Source organism: Pygocentrus nattereri, chromosome 19 (assembly GCF_015220715.1).
Source record: "Pygocentrus nattereri isolate fPygNat1 chromosome 19, fPygNat1.pri, whole genome shotgun sequence".
Taxonomy (NCBI): Eukaryota; Metazoa; Chordata; class Actinopteri; order Characiformes; family Serrasalmidae; genus Pygocentrus; species Pygocentrus nattereri.
This window is the reverse complement of record NC_051229.1, coordinates 25,828,657-25,844,229: the sequence shown is the minus strand read 5'-3', so window position 1 is coordinate 25,844,229 and position 15,573 is coordinate 25,828,657. Positions and strand designations below refer to the sequence as shown.

General features: G+C 39.4%; 1 protein-coding gene across 1 annotated transcript in view; it reads left to right on the top strand.

The window, feature by feature from the left end:
- The first annotated feature begins 1,167 nt into the window (after nt 1-1,167).
- Nucleotides 1,168-15,573, top strand: part of LOC108441790 (myelin basic protein-like) — a 97,316-nt gene continuing 82,910 nt past the window's right edge. The window contains exon 1 of the mRNA XM_017721500.2: nt 1,168-1,299. The gene's annotated coding sequence lies outside the window, so the exon portion shown is untranslated. The remainder of the gene's footprint in view (nt 1,300-15,573) is intronic.

Sequence of the window (15,573 nt, the reverse complement as noted above, 5' to 3'; positions counted from 1 at the left end):
AAAATTCTTAATTTTAATTCAAACTTATTTTTATTTCAAAGTTAAGATTAGGTTTAAAACCTTATTGCAACTTATAAAGTCATTTAGTTTTCAGTACAAGCCTTGACCAAGTCTTACATTGCTTGGTGTCTGACCAAGACCAAGGGTTCTCATATATTTTAATACACTGGCTGAAGCTAGAAACATATACAGGTCTTCAAAAGTAATGCAGTGGACTGTATGAGCAAGTAAATGCAGAATTCCTGTTGGCTGCCTTAGGCCTTCTGCTTAGTCCCACATTGTGAACTTCTTTTCACTATATCCTAGTTCAGTATCTAAATAAAGGTCTGAACTATTGGCAAAGCAGCATGGTCTCGCATCCAATTTCTATCCTGGACCAGCCCTGCTTAGCTTCATGTATCAATCCAACCCAAGGGTTCACATCTCCACAGAGCCGCTGGCTGAGATTGGCTTCCAGTATTGGAAATTTAACATATCCTACTACTCTATTAGGACTTTGTAATAAATATTAAGTCCTTATAGAGTGGTGGGATACTTTAAATTGCCAAAACAGGAAAGCCACCTCAACGAGAGGCTCTGTGGAGCTGGGAACCCTTGTAGTTGGTTTGATCTGAAATTATTTGAAAATAATTATGTATTCAAAGCTTAGGTTTTATTTACAAGGATTATGTTATGATCTATTTAATCCCACGGCATTAACTGAGATAGTAATAAGCTAAAAATATGCAAAATCATCATTTATAGTGTACTTTCTATTGAGAGGTGGCTGGTCCAACCCCTAACCAACCTGGGTAGTTAGATCCCATAGTTCTGAGGTACATCTCATAGTCTTAAAATCAGTTTGAAACCTTAAGATGCCTCATGACCAAAACAAAGCATTAATATTAACACACATTTTTTGTGCTTTAATGAGAAATATTATGATTTTATGCAACTTTATCCAAGTCAGGTAAGCATCCAAAATGTGTAGAATGGTCTGTATGCAGCCCTCGTGTGCCTCAGTGCTTTACCTGAACGAGGGATATGGAAAAAAAAGTGTTCTTGCATTGCAAGTCACCTGACACACACACACACACACACACACACACACACTCCAAAATAACCTCCACACAGACTCACTCACACACACACACACACACACACTCTGATAATAGCGGCGCGTGTTCTGACTCGCGCTCGAGAGTCCCGCCCATCAAAACGGCATCTACTACCTAAAGCAGGAAGCAAAACACACTTTACAGCCACCACACACACAACGACGGTACGGAGGGAGCAGCAGCGTCCGTCCGCGCGCACACGGTACGTACCGATAATAATCCCTACATTAATAACCCCGACATTAATACAGCAGCATTTACACACGCGCGCTGTTTGAACCGCGGGCATTCAGAGCCACCCCCGTGCTGACAGGGGCTCGGGTTGGTCGTGCAAGTCAACGGGCGGGTTTAGCTGCTGTGTGCTGTACGGGGGGGCTGCCTGTCAGCGTTAGATCGAACATATCGATTGTATTGGTTATATCGATCGAGTCGTGTGAAGCAGTGGAGCTCTCTGGCTCCTGTAGCTCAGGCCTGGTTTGTGGACGCGGCTCTGGGACGCGCGCTTTACTGCCGAGCGATTTCAGCTCGCGCTGTTTTGTTGGAGACGCTTCCGGATGCTTCTGCCTTTCACCGAGCGAAAAACAGCAGCAGCGCTGCGGCAGTGTCACAACTTCCGGCGTCAGGCCGTGGCGCTAAACCACGTCCACGCAGGCTTTTCCACGCAGTGTGTGTACGCGCGCGCACGGAGTCCCGCTGGTGACGTCCTGTATAAATAAAAAATAACGCGTGGGAACGAGATGCTAATGCGTGACCACGAATTAGTAAGGCGTGGGAAGGAGATCGCGGCTTACCAAGTCGTGGCCACGCGTTAGGATCTCGTTCCCACGCATTACTAAGGCGTGACCATGACTTGATTATCTCATTCACACACCTTACTAAGTCATGGCCACACCTTATTTTTATTTATACAGGATGTCACCAACGGGGCTCTGTAGTACGCGTGCACATCCACCCTGGTAGAGAGTAGGAGCTGCAATCAGGCTGTCACAGTGCTGACCAGAATGAGCTGACCAGTCACTCTAGAAAAAGTACTGCGACATCAATGAAATGAGAAAACTAGACCAGCAACTGGATTCAAAAAGTCAGAGGTCCAAAAACGCCTGATTAACTTGTATTTCACAGAGCAGGAATTCTCAGTAAACTGGATAACTTTTAAGCAGAAAACTGAGGATCATTTCTCACTAGGAATGTTCCTCATCTCTTCCCCTATAGGGGAATTTGGTTATCAGGTTATCAGGCTGACTGAGAAATCCTACTTTGTAAAATACCCACCTGGAGGTGGAGTGCTGAGTTACACAGAACTGTAGTGGATCTTCTTAGTACATATAGCATCTTTAAGCATAGCAGCTGAAGTCTGTTAAGCTCCAGGCTTCTTATTTTGGGCCTCTTAGGCAAAAATAAAATGCGTAATACTTCAGAGTGGGAGGTGTGGGCAACAGCAGAGCTGTCCAGGTGCTAAAACAACACCATCCAAGTAAACTAAAAAAAGAGAGGGTCATTATCTAAACATGGATGGTTAAAGTGGGACTGAGGACAATACACTTTGTGGGTAATCTGTGAGTAGGAGTAAAAAAGTTTTGTTTTTTAAAAAGGTGTTGGTGGCATGGCAAAACATTTTCACAGCACACAATATCGATCAAATATTGATTTTTTTTCTGAACCTTGAAAGGTTGTAACAGATGAATTTAATGAAATGGACTTGGTCAGTGCCCTTTAAAATGAATGACACATGACTCATTTCTTTATAGTCGAGGTGATAGGAACCAGGTTTGCAATGGCTAATACGCAAATATAGCACTTTATGTACCGTCCAAAAACACCAGGGAATCTACATGAGTGTTCTGAGTGTATGTGTGTAATGTTGATGGTAAAATTCCCCTTGGAGACTGCAGGTAACTGCAGGTTAATTAAGTAAATTAAATTCTTCGGACATCTGCTTCTGATGACAACCACTGTAAATAGTTCTGGAGCATTTCCAATCAAACCACTCTGAATGACTCTAATGATTGGGTTTGCAGAATTATTGAAAAATTAGTGGAATTTCAGTTGAAGTACTGATTATATGCACATTATGCCCAAACTGTGGCAAGTTGTGATGTCCTTTATCAGAATATGGTAAACTGTTGTCAAGCTAAAGGAACAACTGCCAAAAGCCCTGCTTTGTGATTAGTGCCAAAGGCCTTTTGTTTTATCTCCACTGTTTTCAGCTATTTCAACCACCTTCAAGTCAACTATTTAACAGTAAAACCTGCTCTTTATAACAAGTAAGTCCCTTTAAAGTATAATGAAGCTGAGAGTTGATGCTAAATATACTCAGAGGAGTATCAAATAGCTGTTTCATGCTAACACAGACTTTACAGATTTCTTTTAATTTAGCTGAAAAGTAGCAGTGAAATCACTCATGGTTTCCTCTGAAACTTTTAAAAGAAGGCAAGTCTGTAAAGGTTTGATAAACAGTGTAGACAATTGATTTACCTTAATTATTGTGCAAAGCCAATATCTTGCATATCATTTTAGACAGGAGGGATTGTGCTTTAAGTGATTAAGCTTGCATGTTGAATGTCAGGTCACTGTAATCTGTGTGTGTGTGTGTGTGTGTGTGTGTGTGTGTGTGTGTGTGTGTGTGTGTGTGTGTGTGTGTGTGTGTGTGTGTTAATATAAGCCATTAGTGAGAGTACAGCACAGGGATCATGCTAAACGTGGGACAGTGAAAATAAGCAGTGGTACAGAGAACTCTGTGTCTCTGTGAAAGTAAAATACAAGTACTTAGCCACATAAAGGGATTAAATAAGGAAAGTGTTCACAGTTGGTTTACACAGCTTTGTTTCTGAGGTGTTTTTCCAGAAAACTGCAGCTAGGACGTTCATGCCAGCACTCACCTGCGCATGTAGATTTCCTGGTTTAGGACGACTGAGCTTGTGTGTGAGGTGCAGGGTGTGGCAAAGAAAGTCCTGACAGAAACTTCTGAGCCTGAGGGAAAATGGTAGTTTGTAGTTGTAATATTCTTCCTGAAGGTCAGCTGTGCTAACTATGCTAAGCAGAGACGGAAGGAAGTTCAGTAGTTTTGACTTGCAGTAGTTTGTGTCAGAAATGTTAAATTTGTTCCTTGTACTGGTGACATGTGTACACAAACAGTGTCAAAGTCCAAAGCTAATACGGAAAAAATATCACAATAATTATAGGCATTTTCATGATATCTCACTAGTGATATCAGAATCATATTGGTATCGGCAGATATTTCATGAAAAAAAAATCAGCATCAGACGAATGTTAAGATTTGTCTGATATTTTAAACCAATGTCGCAGTTATGTGCACTAAAATATCAGCATTTTATTAATGTTATGAGTGAAGGTCTCCTTTAGACTAATAAACTTTCTCTCAGCTGGCTATGAGCTAACTTATGTTGCAAAGAGTGTAATTACAGTTAGTAAAATTCATCTGGCTGACATGTGGCCCACACCTTTGGGTTTGTTTTGGCCCAGTATACAGCTGGGTCCTTGGCCTCAGGTTGGGCTCACATACTGTTAATAAGTAGAACTAACAGATATGACCCAGCTCTGGCACAGAAAGTGAGTAGAACTAACAGATGTGGCCCAGCTCTGGCACAGAAAGTGAGTAGAACTAACAGATGTGGCCCAGCTCTGGCACTGAAAGTGAGTAGAACTAACAGATGTGGCCCAGCTCTGGCACTGAAAGTGAGTAGAACTAACAGATACGACCCAGCTCTGGCACAGAAAGCGAGTAGAACTAACAGATACGACCTAGCTCTGGCACTGAAAGTGAGTAGAACTAACAGATGTGGCCCAGCTCTGGCACAGAAAGTGAGTAGAACTAACTGATGTGACCCAGCTCTGGCACAGAAAGTGAGTAGAACTAACAGATGTGGCCCAGCTCTGGCACAGAAAGTGAGTAGAACTAACAGATATGACAAAGCTCTAGCACAGAGAGTGAGTAGACCTAACTGATGTGGCCTGGCCTTGTCAGTCACAAGCAGCCACAGAACTCATTTGGAATACAGGTGTGTAAGAATTTGAATAATAAGGTAAGAATTCCACAACTGCAAGCTGAGAACCATAATTAAAACAAGCCACTTACAGGCCAAACTAATGTAAAGCACTCCTGATATTGAATGGTCATATGAACCAGAAAATATCACCTTAGGATAATGACCACAGCACCTGTTTTCTTCTAGTTCCACTGACAAAAGGATTATTTGTGTGCAGATGAGTGGACATGAGCCATTGCATATGAGCACAGATCAAGCCCCCCCAGGCCCGAACTAGCATGCTTACTGTGAGTTGACGTGCCAGTCCTGAGCTAATGCACTAACCACAAGCTAACACATTAGCCTCAAGCTAATATTAGAAAACTACTTTGAGCATGTGAAGAGGCAGCCTTGAAACACTGGCTATATAAAGAGTACATAACTAGCTGATAGCCAGTTAGTTAGCTGGCCTGTTCTTTTCAAGTGTTATGCCATAATTAACGTGTTACCATGTGATAGTTAGCTGGCTATAGCTTTCATTTGACATGTTAGAACCTTATAGCTAATTATACCTTGTAGCTTATAGTCAGTCTCACTGAACTAATATTACACATGAAAAATAATGCAAATGTATGTAGACATGCTTGTTGAGGTATATTACCTAATTGATGCTCTCTCCCAATCATCTGCTATTACATTTACGGCATTTGGCAGATGCTCTGATCCAGAGTGACTTACAGTTTGATCATTTTACACAGGTAGGTGAAGGTGGTGTTAGGAGTCTTGCCCAAGGACTCTTATTGATATAGTGTAGGGAGCTTTCCCAGGTGGAGATTGAACCCCAGTCTACAGCATAGAAGGCAGACGTGTTACCCACTATACTAACCAACCACTGCTATTCAAACCTAGCTGCTGGTTTGTTCATTTAAAAATGATGAATTTCAGTGGGAAAATATTGGTTAAATTTTTTTCAACCTTTAAACCAGAAAAACACAAGAATATGCCAAGGGCTTCCCAGAGTTGTCAGGTAAATCTCATTCAAGCTTACTTTCAGCTTGTTCAGGCTAATTTTAGTGGCTAGCGAACATCTGAGAGCCGGGTAATGTTGAGCTAATTTTAATGCTGTCATTTTTATGTATGTATGCATTATTATTATTATTATTATTATTATTATTATTAATATTATTATTATTATTATTATTATTGTTGTTGTTGTTGTTGTTGTTCTTATTTCTTCTTCTTCTTCTGGTCGAGTTCACTCATTTTATAAATGTTTACTTATTAGTATTGGTAGAGCTTGATAGTTGTTTTTTCCAACCTCATTCTCACGCATGAAACTTTCACTTCTGCCTCACTGTTTCCTGTTTATCAGTTTCATAGTTCCCAGGTATCACCTTTACAGCACAACAAAAACACAGTAATACACACACACACACACTGACTAGTGCCTCAGCGGACCTCACTGCAATTAAATTCAATTCGGAAATATTTTTAAATACACTGAACACTTAATTATAACTAGGGGTGTGTACACAGTAGTTGTTGAATACAGGAGTAAACAGATAAAAATTAGACTGGCCACTGAGGGCACCAAGCTAATGAATCTTGTGGCCGGAATAGCAGAAACATGTTTATCATCTGTGCAGTGTATTTAATAAGCATGAATAAGCATGCTTCCAAGTGCCAAGTCAGATGTTGCTTTGAAAAAGGAAATATTTATTAAAATCTTAACATTGCTGTTGTGGTGACTGTGGTTGTACCCCATGCTGAGGTGATCCACCCTGACATCATCCAATCTAGGTTATGTCATTAATTACTGGCGGCGTATTTAACACATTATTTTATTTAAAAGGCCTGCATCATTGAAAACCATTGATACAATCAAAGAACATCAACACATTAAACAACAACACATTAAACAGAAGGATAATACAGGTAAACATTCAAGTACAAACGGAACAACAACAACACAGTGAAAACAAGTTTTTAACAGATATTTGAATGAAGATAGAGAGGTTGCATCCCAAATAGACTGTGGGAGAGTATTCCAGTTTGAAGTGATATGTGAACGTTGTTAAATATTCAAAACGTGCCGTCCACTATCCTGTCCATGCAGTACTTATATGGAAACTAAGCTGCAAAAACAGCCCGTTTTGAATTCATTTTTTGCCATATGTCACAAGATCCAGCACATTTACATAGATCCACCTATAGGAATGTTTCAGTGCTTTTTTTGAATGAGGCACAATACAGCATAGCCAATCATTCATCATATATCCATCTACAAAGCATAACAACCCAAAAGCCTGTTTCATTCTGAGGGCTAAAGTAGGGTTGGAAAATGGTCATGTATAAATTAATTATGATCATTTCTGGTACCTAAGTGTCCATGTTGTCAGTGATTTATTGGAGCAGATTTAGAGCAGATGGTTGGATGGTGAGGAGTGTGATACTGCCAGCTTTCTCTCACACACAAACTGATCACTTAGCAGGATTACCCAGGTGGCTGTGTGTGTGATCAGACTAATGGCCTACAATCCCTCCGTCTACACATGAACACACAGCATAGGATGGAGATGCTGGACACAATGTACTACCAAGCATGCGTGCACCAGTGGCATAGATGGAATTTTATTTTAGGGGTGGCTGCTTACAAGTGGGGCAGCTTGCAAACCTTATACTTGAGAGGCATCTCTATACTCCATTCATGCTTGAAATTAACATGCACCTTGCATGCAAGTGGACAGAGCTATGTATCAGTGTGAATGGGGTCCAGCTTTTTTAAGAGACAATGACTCGGACCACTATTTCAGAGGTGGTCAGGGATGCATATGATCATGCACAAAACTGTCCAAAATCAGAAACCATTCAGTCTTCATTTCTTTAATTTCCAGACTGAATGGCCATTAAGTACAGATTCTATTTAAAGTATTACACAGAAGCCTTAACAACTATAATTTTTCATATTTAATGTGTCCACACTTTGCTTTTATTACAGCTTCCATTCTTTTTGGAAGACTTGCTTTCAGTGTTTTGAAGAAATCTGCCGGGATTTTTTCCACACCTCCAAAGTTCAGTCTTAGAGTATTGAAAAAGTAAAATGATCTTCTTTTCGTGATGCAGGTAATCTCAAACACATTCGGTGATGTTGTGATCTGCACTCTAGGGTGGTCAGTCCTTTTGTTCTGTGTACACTAGCTGCTTCTTTGTCTGATTTGCAGATGCTCTTCTGTGTCTCAGTATTGGCCTCCTAACAGCCATGCATCCTTTCGCTGAGTCTTCTCACAGTGGAAAGATGAGCAGAAACACCTGTGAAGTTTTTCAGATCTGAAGCAAGGGTGGAGCTTGATATATATATATTTTTTTATTTTAAACCGGTATTTCTAAGCTGAAAGTTTTCTGTACTGTTGATCTGATGCTGTTGGTGGTCTACAGGAGTCCCGTTTTTCTGTATGTCTTTGAATAGTTTTTTTCAAACTCCAGTTTTGGAAGCCTCCTCCTGTTTTCCCTTGGCATTGCTCTTCCTCATGCAGGTGGATTATTTTATATCTAATGTTCTCAGAAATATGTCCTGAGATATCTCCTGGGCTTATAGTGAGGATAATGAACACCAGCTAGCCTACAGTGCTGTAGCTAATTCAGTGGAAAATTAATCCATCCTTTACTATAAATGTTGAAGTTTGTTCTTCTCCAGTTAACAGTTGTGACCTGTCTTTATCTATTAAAAATAGACAACAGTACGTTGTGTAGCTAAAAACCTACTCCCCTTCACTGTGACTGTAGAAATAGAGTACTGAAGTAAAATTTGAGCGCGAAGAGTGATGGAACACTCAAATCTGTAATTTGAAAAATATTAAGGAGTGTGTGTGTGTGTGTGTGTGTGTGTGTGTGTGTGTGTGTGTGTGTGTGTGTGTGTGTGTGTGTGTGCTTTACTGTCAAACAGCGCAGCATCCCTGTGACTGTGTGTTTCCGTGGCGATGAGAGTGCCAGGCTGTTATGTAATCCACTCAGCCTCATGCAGCCCGGAGCAGCTGCTCTGCTGAAGCGGCCATTACACACACACACACACACACACACACACACACACACACACACACACACACACACACAAACCTGTTCGCATGTGTATGTGTGTGCTGCACCCACACAACCTTTGAACTCTAATTAAATAAATCATTTTCAATCACTTTTTTATACCAGGGTTTCCCAAAATTTTGCAAGTCACAGCCCACACAAGCTTTAGCGGCCCACAAGAAAATTAGGCAAGCGTGATAGAGGTGGTACATATGGCTTTCAAATAATACCACGATGTTTTGGAATATTTCTGCCAAAACAATATTAACTAACAACATAAAAAAGAAAGCTCTGAAAATATTCAGGTTCAATTTCTAACACTTTATTGTGTTTTGCTACAAAGAAAAAAAACTGTGCACATTTCTTCTTTTTACCCCTAGTGTTTGAAATCTTGTCCCACGAAAACGGACAACCCTCAAATAAAAAAAACAAACAAACATGATTTCATTAAAGCTACTAGTGCTGCTCTGTAGGCGACCTTGCCCGTCTGCAGTGACAGCAGAGGAGTGTAAAGTTCAGTTCCTCACTGCTGGGCTTCAGTTACATTTAGGACATCTTACGGTTATTTATTATCACCCACCCCTAAGTCTTTGTTGATACGAAGCTGATGTCAGCTGTTTCTTCTTATTCTTATGCAAATTTCCTGTTCTACCTTAAATGGCGCAGCAGTTACATACTGGTGCTTCGTGCAGCCATCTTGCTAGTTTTCCTTCTGGAGTGCACCTCTGACAAGCCTCCGTTTGGAGGGCCATATAGCCCTAGCACTTTGCCCTACCCGTCATCTCAACAGAAACTGGGACACCATAACATCCTAGATGTGAACATGCAAAAAACAGAGGGCTAAGGGCTAAATGGTAGGGGCAAGGGGTGAAATGGGATTGGGCCCAAATTAACCCTCAAAATGCTGCCTGAGGTTAGCTTTGCTCATGACAGCAAGTAAGGCAGAAAATATCTTTACATTCTGCACGTTTTATTGTTTTCCTGACTTCCAACACACATGATCCACTGAATCAGCTAATTATCAAGCCCTTCCTGAGTTGAAGCCAATGTGTGCAGGACAGGGGCTCCTCCAAGACTGAACCACTGGATCTGAGGAACTCAAGCATCTTAAATGTTGCAAAAGATTGTTTTCTAGCCTATTTTATAACCTGAAATCTGTACAGGACCCTAATATTTGACTATTTGGGTATTTTTTATCGTTGAGATTCATTTATTCGTTATCAGTAAAGATAAACTGTGAAATACTGCAACAAATTTACTGCACATTTGAAGGTCAGTGCAGAATAAGAGTTCAAAAGCTTGTGAATGGACAAGGTACAAGTGCAACCTTTTTGCCATGATTAAGAGATTGTACCTTAACTTAGCTTTTAACTGGGCATGCCTTTTGTACATTTGTGGCAAGGCTGTTTGTTAGAAGTATGAGATGTTGTGCCTTGTAGATATTGTACCTTCTTAACAAACCATATAAAGCCTTTCTATCGTTTGTATTGACACCATGTCCTTGGCTGACCAAAACGTCACTGCTTCTACGTGATTTCATTCCAGCTCTTGCTTCTTTTTTTTTGTCGCTGTGGAGCGGCACTTGAAAATGGTATAGTTTGTTGGTTTGATGAACTTTTTGGGTTTGCATGATCTCTTCTGTCAAACTCATGTGGTTTCTGACACTCCTTACGCTTATCCTCTTGCCTTTGCTTTAAGTGGTGAAATAAATGGCCTTTGTGGTCACAGTAGTTTTGCACATTTTGGCAACTTACTGTTGTTTAGAGTCTGACCTACTGTAGCCAAAAATGTAAACACTATGTGCTATGAGCAATATCACGATATGGCAAAATCCTATCCCATTTAAAATCATGCCGGTATATTGTGAATGATATTATATTGCCCACTCTATAGCCTGTTCATTTCAAATGCAAATATAATACAATAAACAGTGCAGCCTATCTAATTTCACTCCACTGTTTCATTGCGTAGGGGCTACAATGTCTCAGGAACACCTGTTAAATTTTTGGTGCTGTATTGCGCCACCTCTAAAACCCACCCCCATATCCCTCTAGGCCATGTTTTCTTGATGTCCATGGGACAATCAGTGATATATGCATAGGTACTAACTATGTGGGGGTATTTGGTTGTTCACCCACCCAAAACTATTATTAACTTTCCAATGCCAGTCTTGGCACAGAGCTTGAGAAAAGCTATTGTAGTGAAACTGCATAGTGCAGCATTGCTATGGCAACCAGGAAAGCTGATTTCCGCATGTGCATTTCACTCACATACTCTTTTCTCATCGCACAAGGTTGCCAGTTTTGTGGTTTTCTTGACAAATAGTATAAAGGTATATAAATTATACAGTTGTGTGATGTGTTTTTGTTCGGACATCTTTATAAATGTACTGCGGCCATGTAAAAAGCCTTGACAATGAATTGTCTTACAATTGTAAATTAATCCTAGTCTTGAAAAGTTTGCAACCTAAATGCACACAGATATGTGTAGTAAGGGTAGATGCAGTAGAGTGTGACACGTTTTTTGTGGCTGACCATTCAAAACCTGAAAGAAGGTAAATGCGTTTGAGCAGATTCTGAGTCAGCTTACTTTGGCTTCTGAGGAAACCAGGGACATGGGAAGTGGGAGGTTCTGAGGGTGCATCAGCAAACTCTTGAGCAAACTCGAGACATGCAAAAGCAGAGGTCGTATTCCACAGCAGCACAGCATTAATGCACAAATGAAACAAAAGCACCAGAGTTTCAGCAGGTTTCCTGTACTCGCTGGCAGTGGGTAAGTGCTTTTAACTAACTAGTGGAAGCCAGTGGTGTATTTCACTCAGAATCATATAAACAATGAAAATACTGTTTGGAGACAATAATAAATAATTAAAAGCCCTGTAACTATGTTACTGATGTATTTAATCTTATTTTTTATTCAGTAGATTCGCCTGTTGCTTTGACATTTGTCATTATGGGGATTCCATTGTGTGATTACACTTGGGTTAGAATTACCACAGTAATGTAAAATCATAACAGTGTGTAATAGTAATTTTAAGTAACAATGTAAGTAAAGCAATTAAATATTTTACATAAATAATTAAAGGTGAATTTAATTTGGGTTTCTAGTGCTATTAAATTAAAATTTCATTTCTCATTGCAACAAACTTGATCGTTAACATTATTGATTAATTAAACATAACATTGATTAATAAAAAAAATTAGCCATTTGTAGAAGTAATTGTGTAAGTGCAGTAAGATACATACTGAATATTATTTACATTAAATTTACATTCTGTATTGACAGCTTCTGACTTTTCAATTGTTTTGAGGACAAACAAAATTTAAGATTGTTTTTATTTCTGCAAAACAAGATTGTGTTCATGAGACTCTGCACATGCATTTTCATAACCATTCATCAAATTCAAATGATCTGCTTACAAACACAAATGTAATACAAGTAGAATGTTTTAAATGTGCATCTTCCACTGAAATTTCTCTGCTTGTTTCAGTGATGCTTTAGCTATCTGGCCATGACATGAGTATTGAGCACAGATTCTTTGACCTCCTTTTTGAACATATGAAGCATCTTTGAAATCACTCTATAGCTTCTTATGCAATGTGTGGAGATCAGAGGGATTATGTAAGAATTTTAAATCTGTTCTTAGACGCACCCACAGCAGTGTATAACAGAGAGAGAGCTCTAATCTTGTGCTCTGATGCCTACAGAAGACATTAATTCTGGCTTGATTTGTATATATTTGACATGCATTTATATTTTTATGTTGTTTTGCAGTGAAATTGATGCTGGAATGCATTTGGCTTTTGATGCAATGCACAAAAGGAAATGAGCAATATATTCCAGTGTGTGACATGCTCCAGAAACATTTTACCTGTTAGAAAGAAGGAGAGTATCACCTTCTACAGCCCAGTGTTTAAAGGAGCAGCGGTTAACAATCTGCTGTATGTACATTAATGCTACATATCATATCATCAAAGCGGTTCTAGCTTAATTTATTTCAATTTTACTCTTCACAGCATTTGAAAATGTTTATATTCTGTATACATTTCATGAAGATGTTCGAGCAGAAATAATAAAAACTAGAGCTGTAAAGTTCATGAACAAGCTTAAGCTGGCTTGACAAAGCCATTGCTGTGAAGTCTCAGGTGTTTTCTCAAATGTAGGTATGTTATTCCATGTGGTTGCTAATATGTTGCTAGGTGATTGCAGTGCTATTCCAGGTGCTTGCCAATGTGCTGCTAGGCTGTTCCTGTGGAATCCCAGGCAGTTTCTGCAGGGTTGCTAGGCCATTGCTGTGGAATCCCATGTGGTTTACAGCAACAATATTAATACTAGTTTATGAAGTAGTTTGATCGTATGTTATTTTGCCTGCACAAATTATTATTTGTTCATTATTAGTATAGTATTTGCTGTTTTCAATCACAGAAGGCTGCAATATACAAATGAATCTCACCCTAGTAACAGTGTGTTTTTCTGTTTTTGTAATTGCAATACAAGTATATTTTTTTCCATAGCATGCAGCCCTAGTAGTCATGAGTTCTAAGTTTGGATTGCGTGAATTTGGGTGGAAAGGTTATGGATGTCTTGATGTAAAATATTTAATATATTGTACTAATCTTCAGCAGCAGGAGCGATTTGAATTCTGGTTAGTGCTGATGATTAATAGAAATTCTGAAACAGAGAATTTTTAATGTGTTTTTTTTTCTTGAATACACTGACCATCGAAGGTTGCTTTCTATTTAAAGTTTAATTTTCACTTTGTGAGAAAAATCTTACAAATGTTTTGTCAGCATAACCATAAAAGGCACTATGTAGGTCATTAAACAGCAGTTTCTAGACCTACACTTTGAATTACGTGTCTTGAAGAAAGCCAGTGATATACACCCAGTGCTGCACGATTTCTTCTTCTTTGTCGGCTGCTCCCTTTATGGGTCGCCACAGCCCTATCCATTGCCTCCTCTACTTTCACACCAACCATCTCCATGTCCACCATCACTACATCATTACTACACTACAGTGCTGCATGATGCACTGGCTAAAATTTTGTGCACCATTTGGATGTTGAAGCCATAGTTTAATCATCTATGCAGTGCACTAAAAAGGGAGAGTAGGGAACAATTTGGGATTCATCCTAGGATTTCCTACATAATGATTTCATGCTTTTCTTTTCCAAACAGTTGTTTAAAGCACATGTTTGGTTCAGAGGTGGTTAAACAGCTGAAAAGTTTGAGTGCTAATGAGTGCTGACTTCATAATAAGGACATGAATTGTGTGGGCTTTGACACAGTTCCCAAGGCAGGAATGTCACAAAAATTTTCAAGGGTAATATTCTTTTCCTCTAATACGGTAATGTATTCATTCATTCATTCATTCATTCATTCATTCTCATTGAATTCATTCATGAATTCTCATTCATCATTCAAACATGCTCATTCATGAAAAGCATTTTGAAAAGCTAGATGTCCTTAAACTTTTCACAGACATTGGTGTTTGTTTGGATTTAACGGAGCATCACAGTGCATTCTCTTATCTGTATGCATATTAGGGCTGCATACTTATTAGGGCTTTTCTCAAGGACATTGAATGTGGAATGATGGTGGAATACTAAAGAGGATCTGCAGTGTTTTCTAGGGTGCAAGTATTAGGGATGCATTGATATGGAATTTGTGGTGTAATACAAATACTGATCATTAATACTTGATTGCCGTCAACTTTGTTCAAGCACAAATGATAAAAACTAGAACTGTAAAGTTCATGAACAAACCTAAGCTAGCTTGAAAAAGCCATTGCAGTGAAGTGTTGCTATGTTATTCTAAGTGGTTGCTAATATGTTGCTAGGCGATTGCAGTGCTATTCCAGGTGCTTACCAGTGTGCTACTAGGCTGTTCCTGTGGTATCCCAGGCATTTCAGGTTATACTGATGGAAATATAACAATAGTAGGTCATTCACAGATCCTCTTAAGACACACCCTTCATTGAGCTTTGATTGAGCTCTTTTTGAATACTCTTTTAAAGACTTGCACTCATTAGATTCATTCGCCTGAAGAACGGTTCCAAAGCACAACCAGTGGCTGTGTTTACGTGCAAAGACTTTTGCCAATCCTATTGAATACAGTCAGATTACGGATTCAGACTGAGGTGTTTATTCTCACTCTATTCAACAGTCTAATAAATCTTTGTTTACATGCTCACTACAAATAATCCAATGAAAAATGATGTGCATGCGTGGAGTAGTGCTTAGAGTAAACGTTACCATGAGAGTGAACATCACGTGATGTCCAGTCAGAGTGAGATGAGCAGCTGTGAGCAGTGCTTGTGTTTTTAACTGCTTTAAAATTATGTCAGACTCAGGAAAACGTCCTTCACATGTCCTTATTAAAGAAGGCCGAGAGGAAGACATTGTGTTCTGAGACACA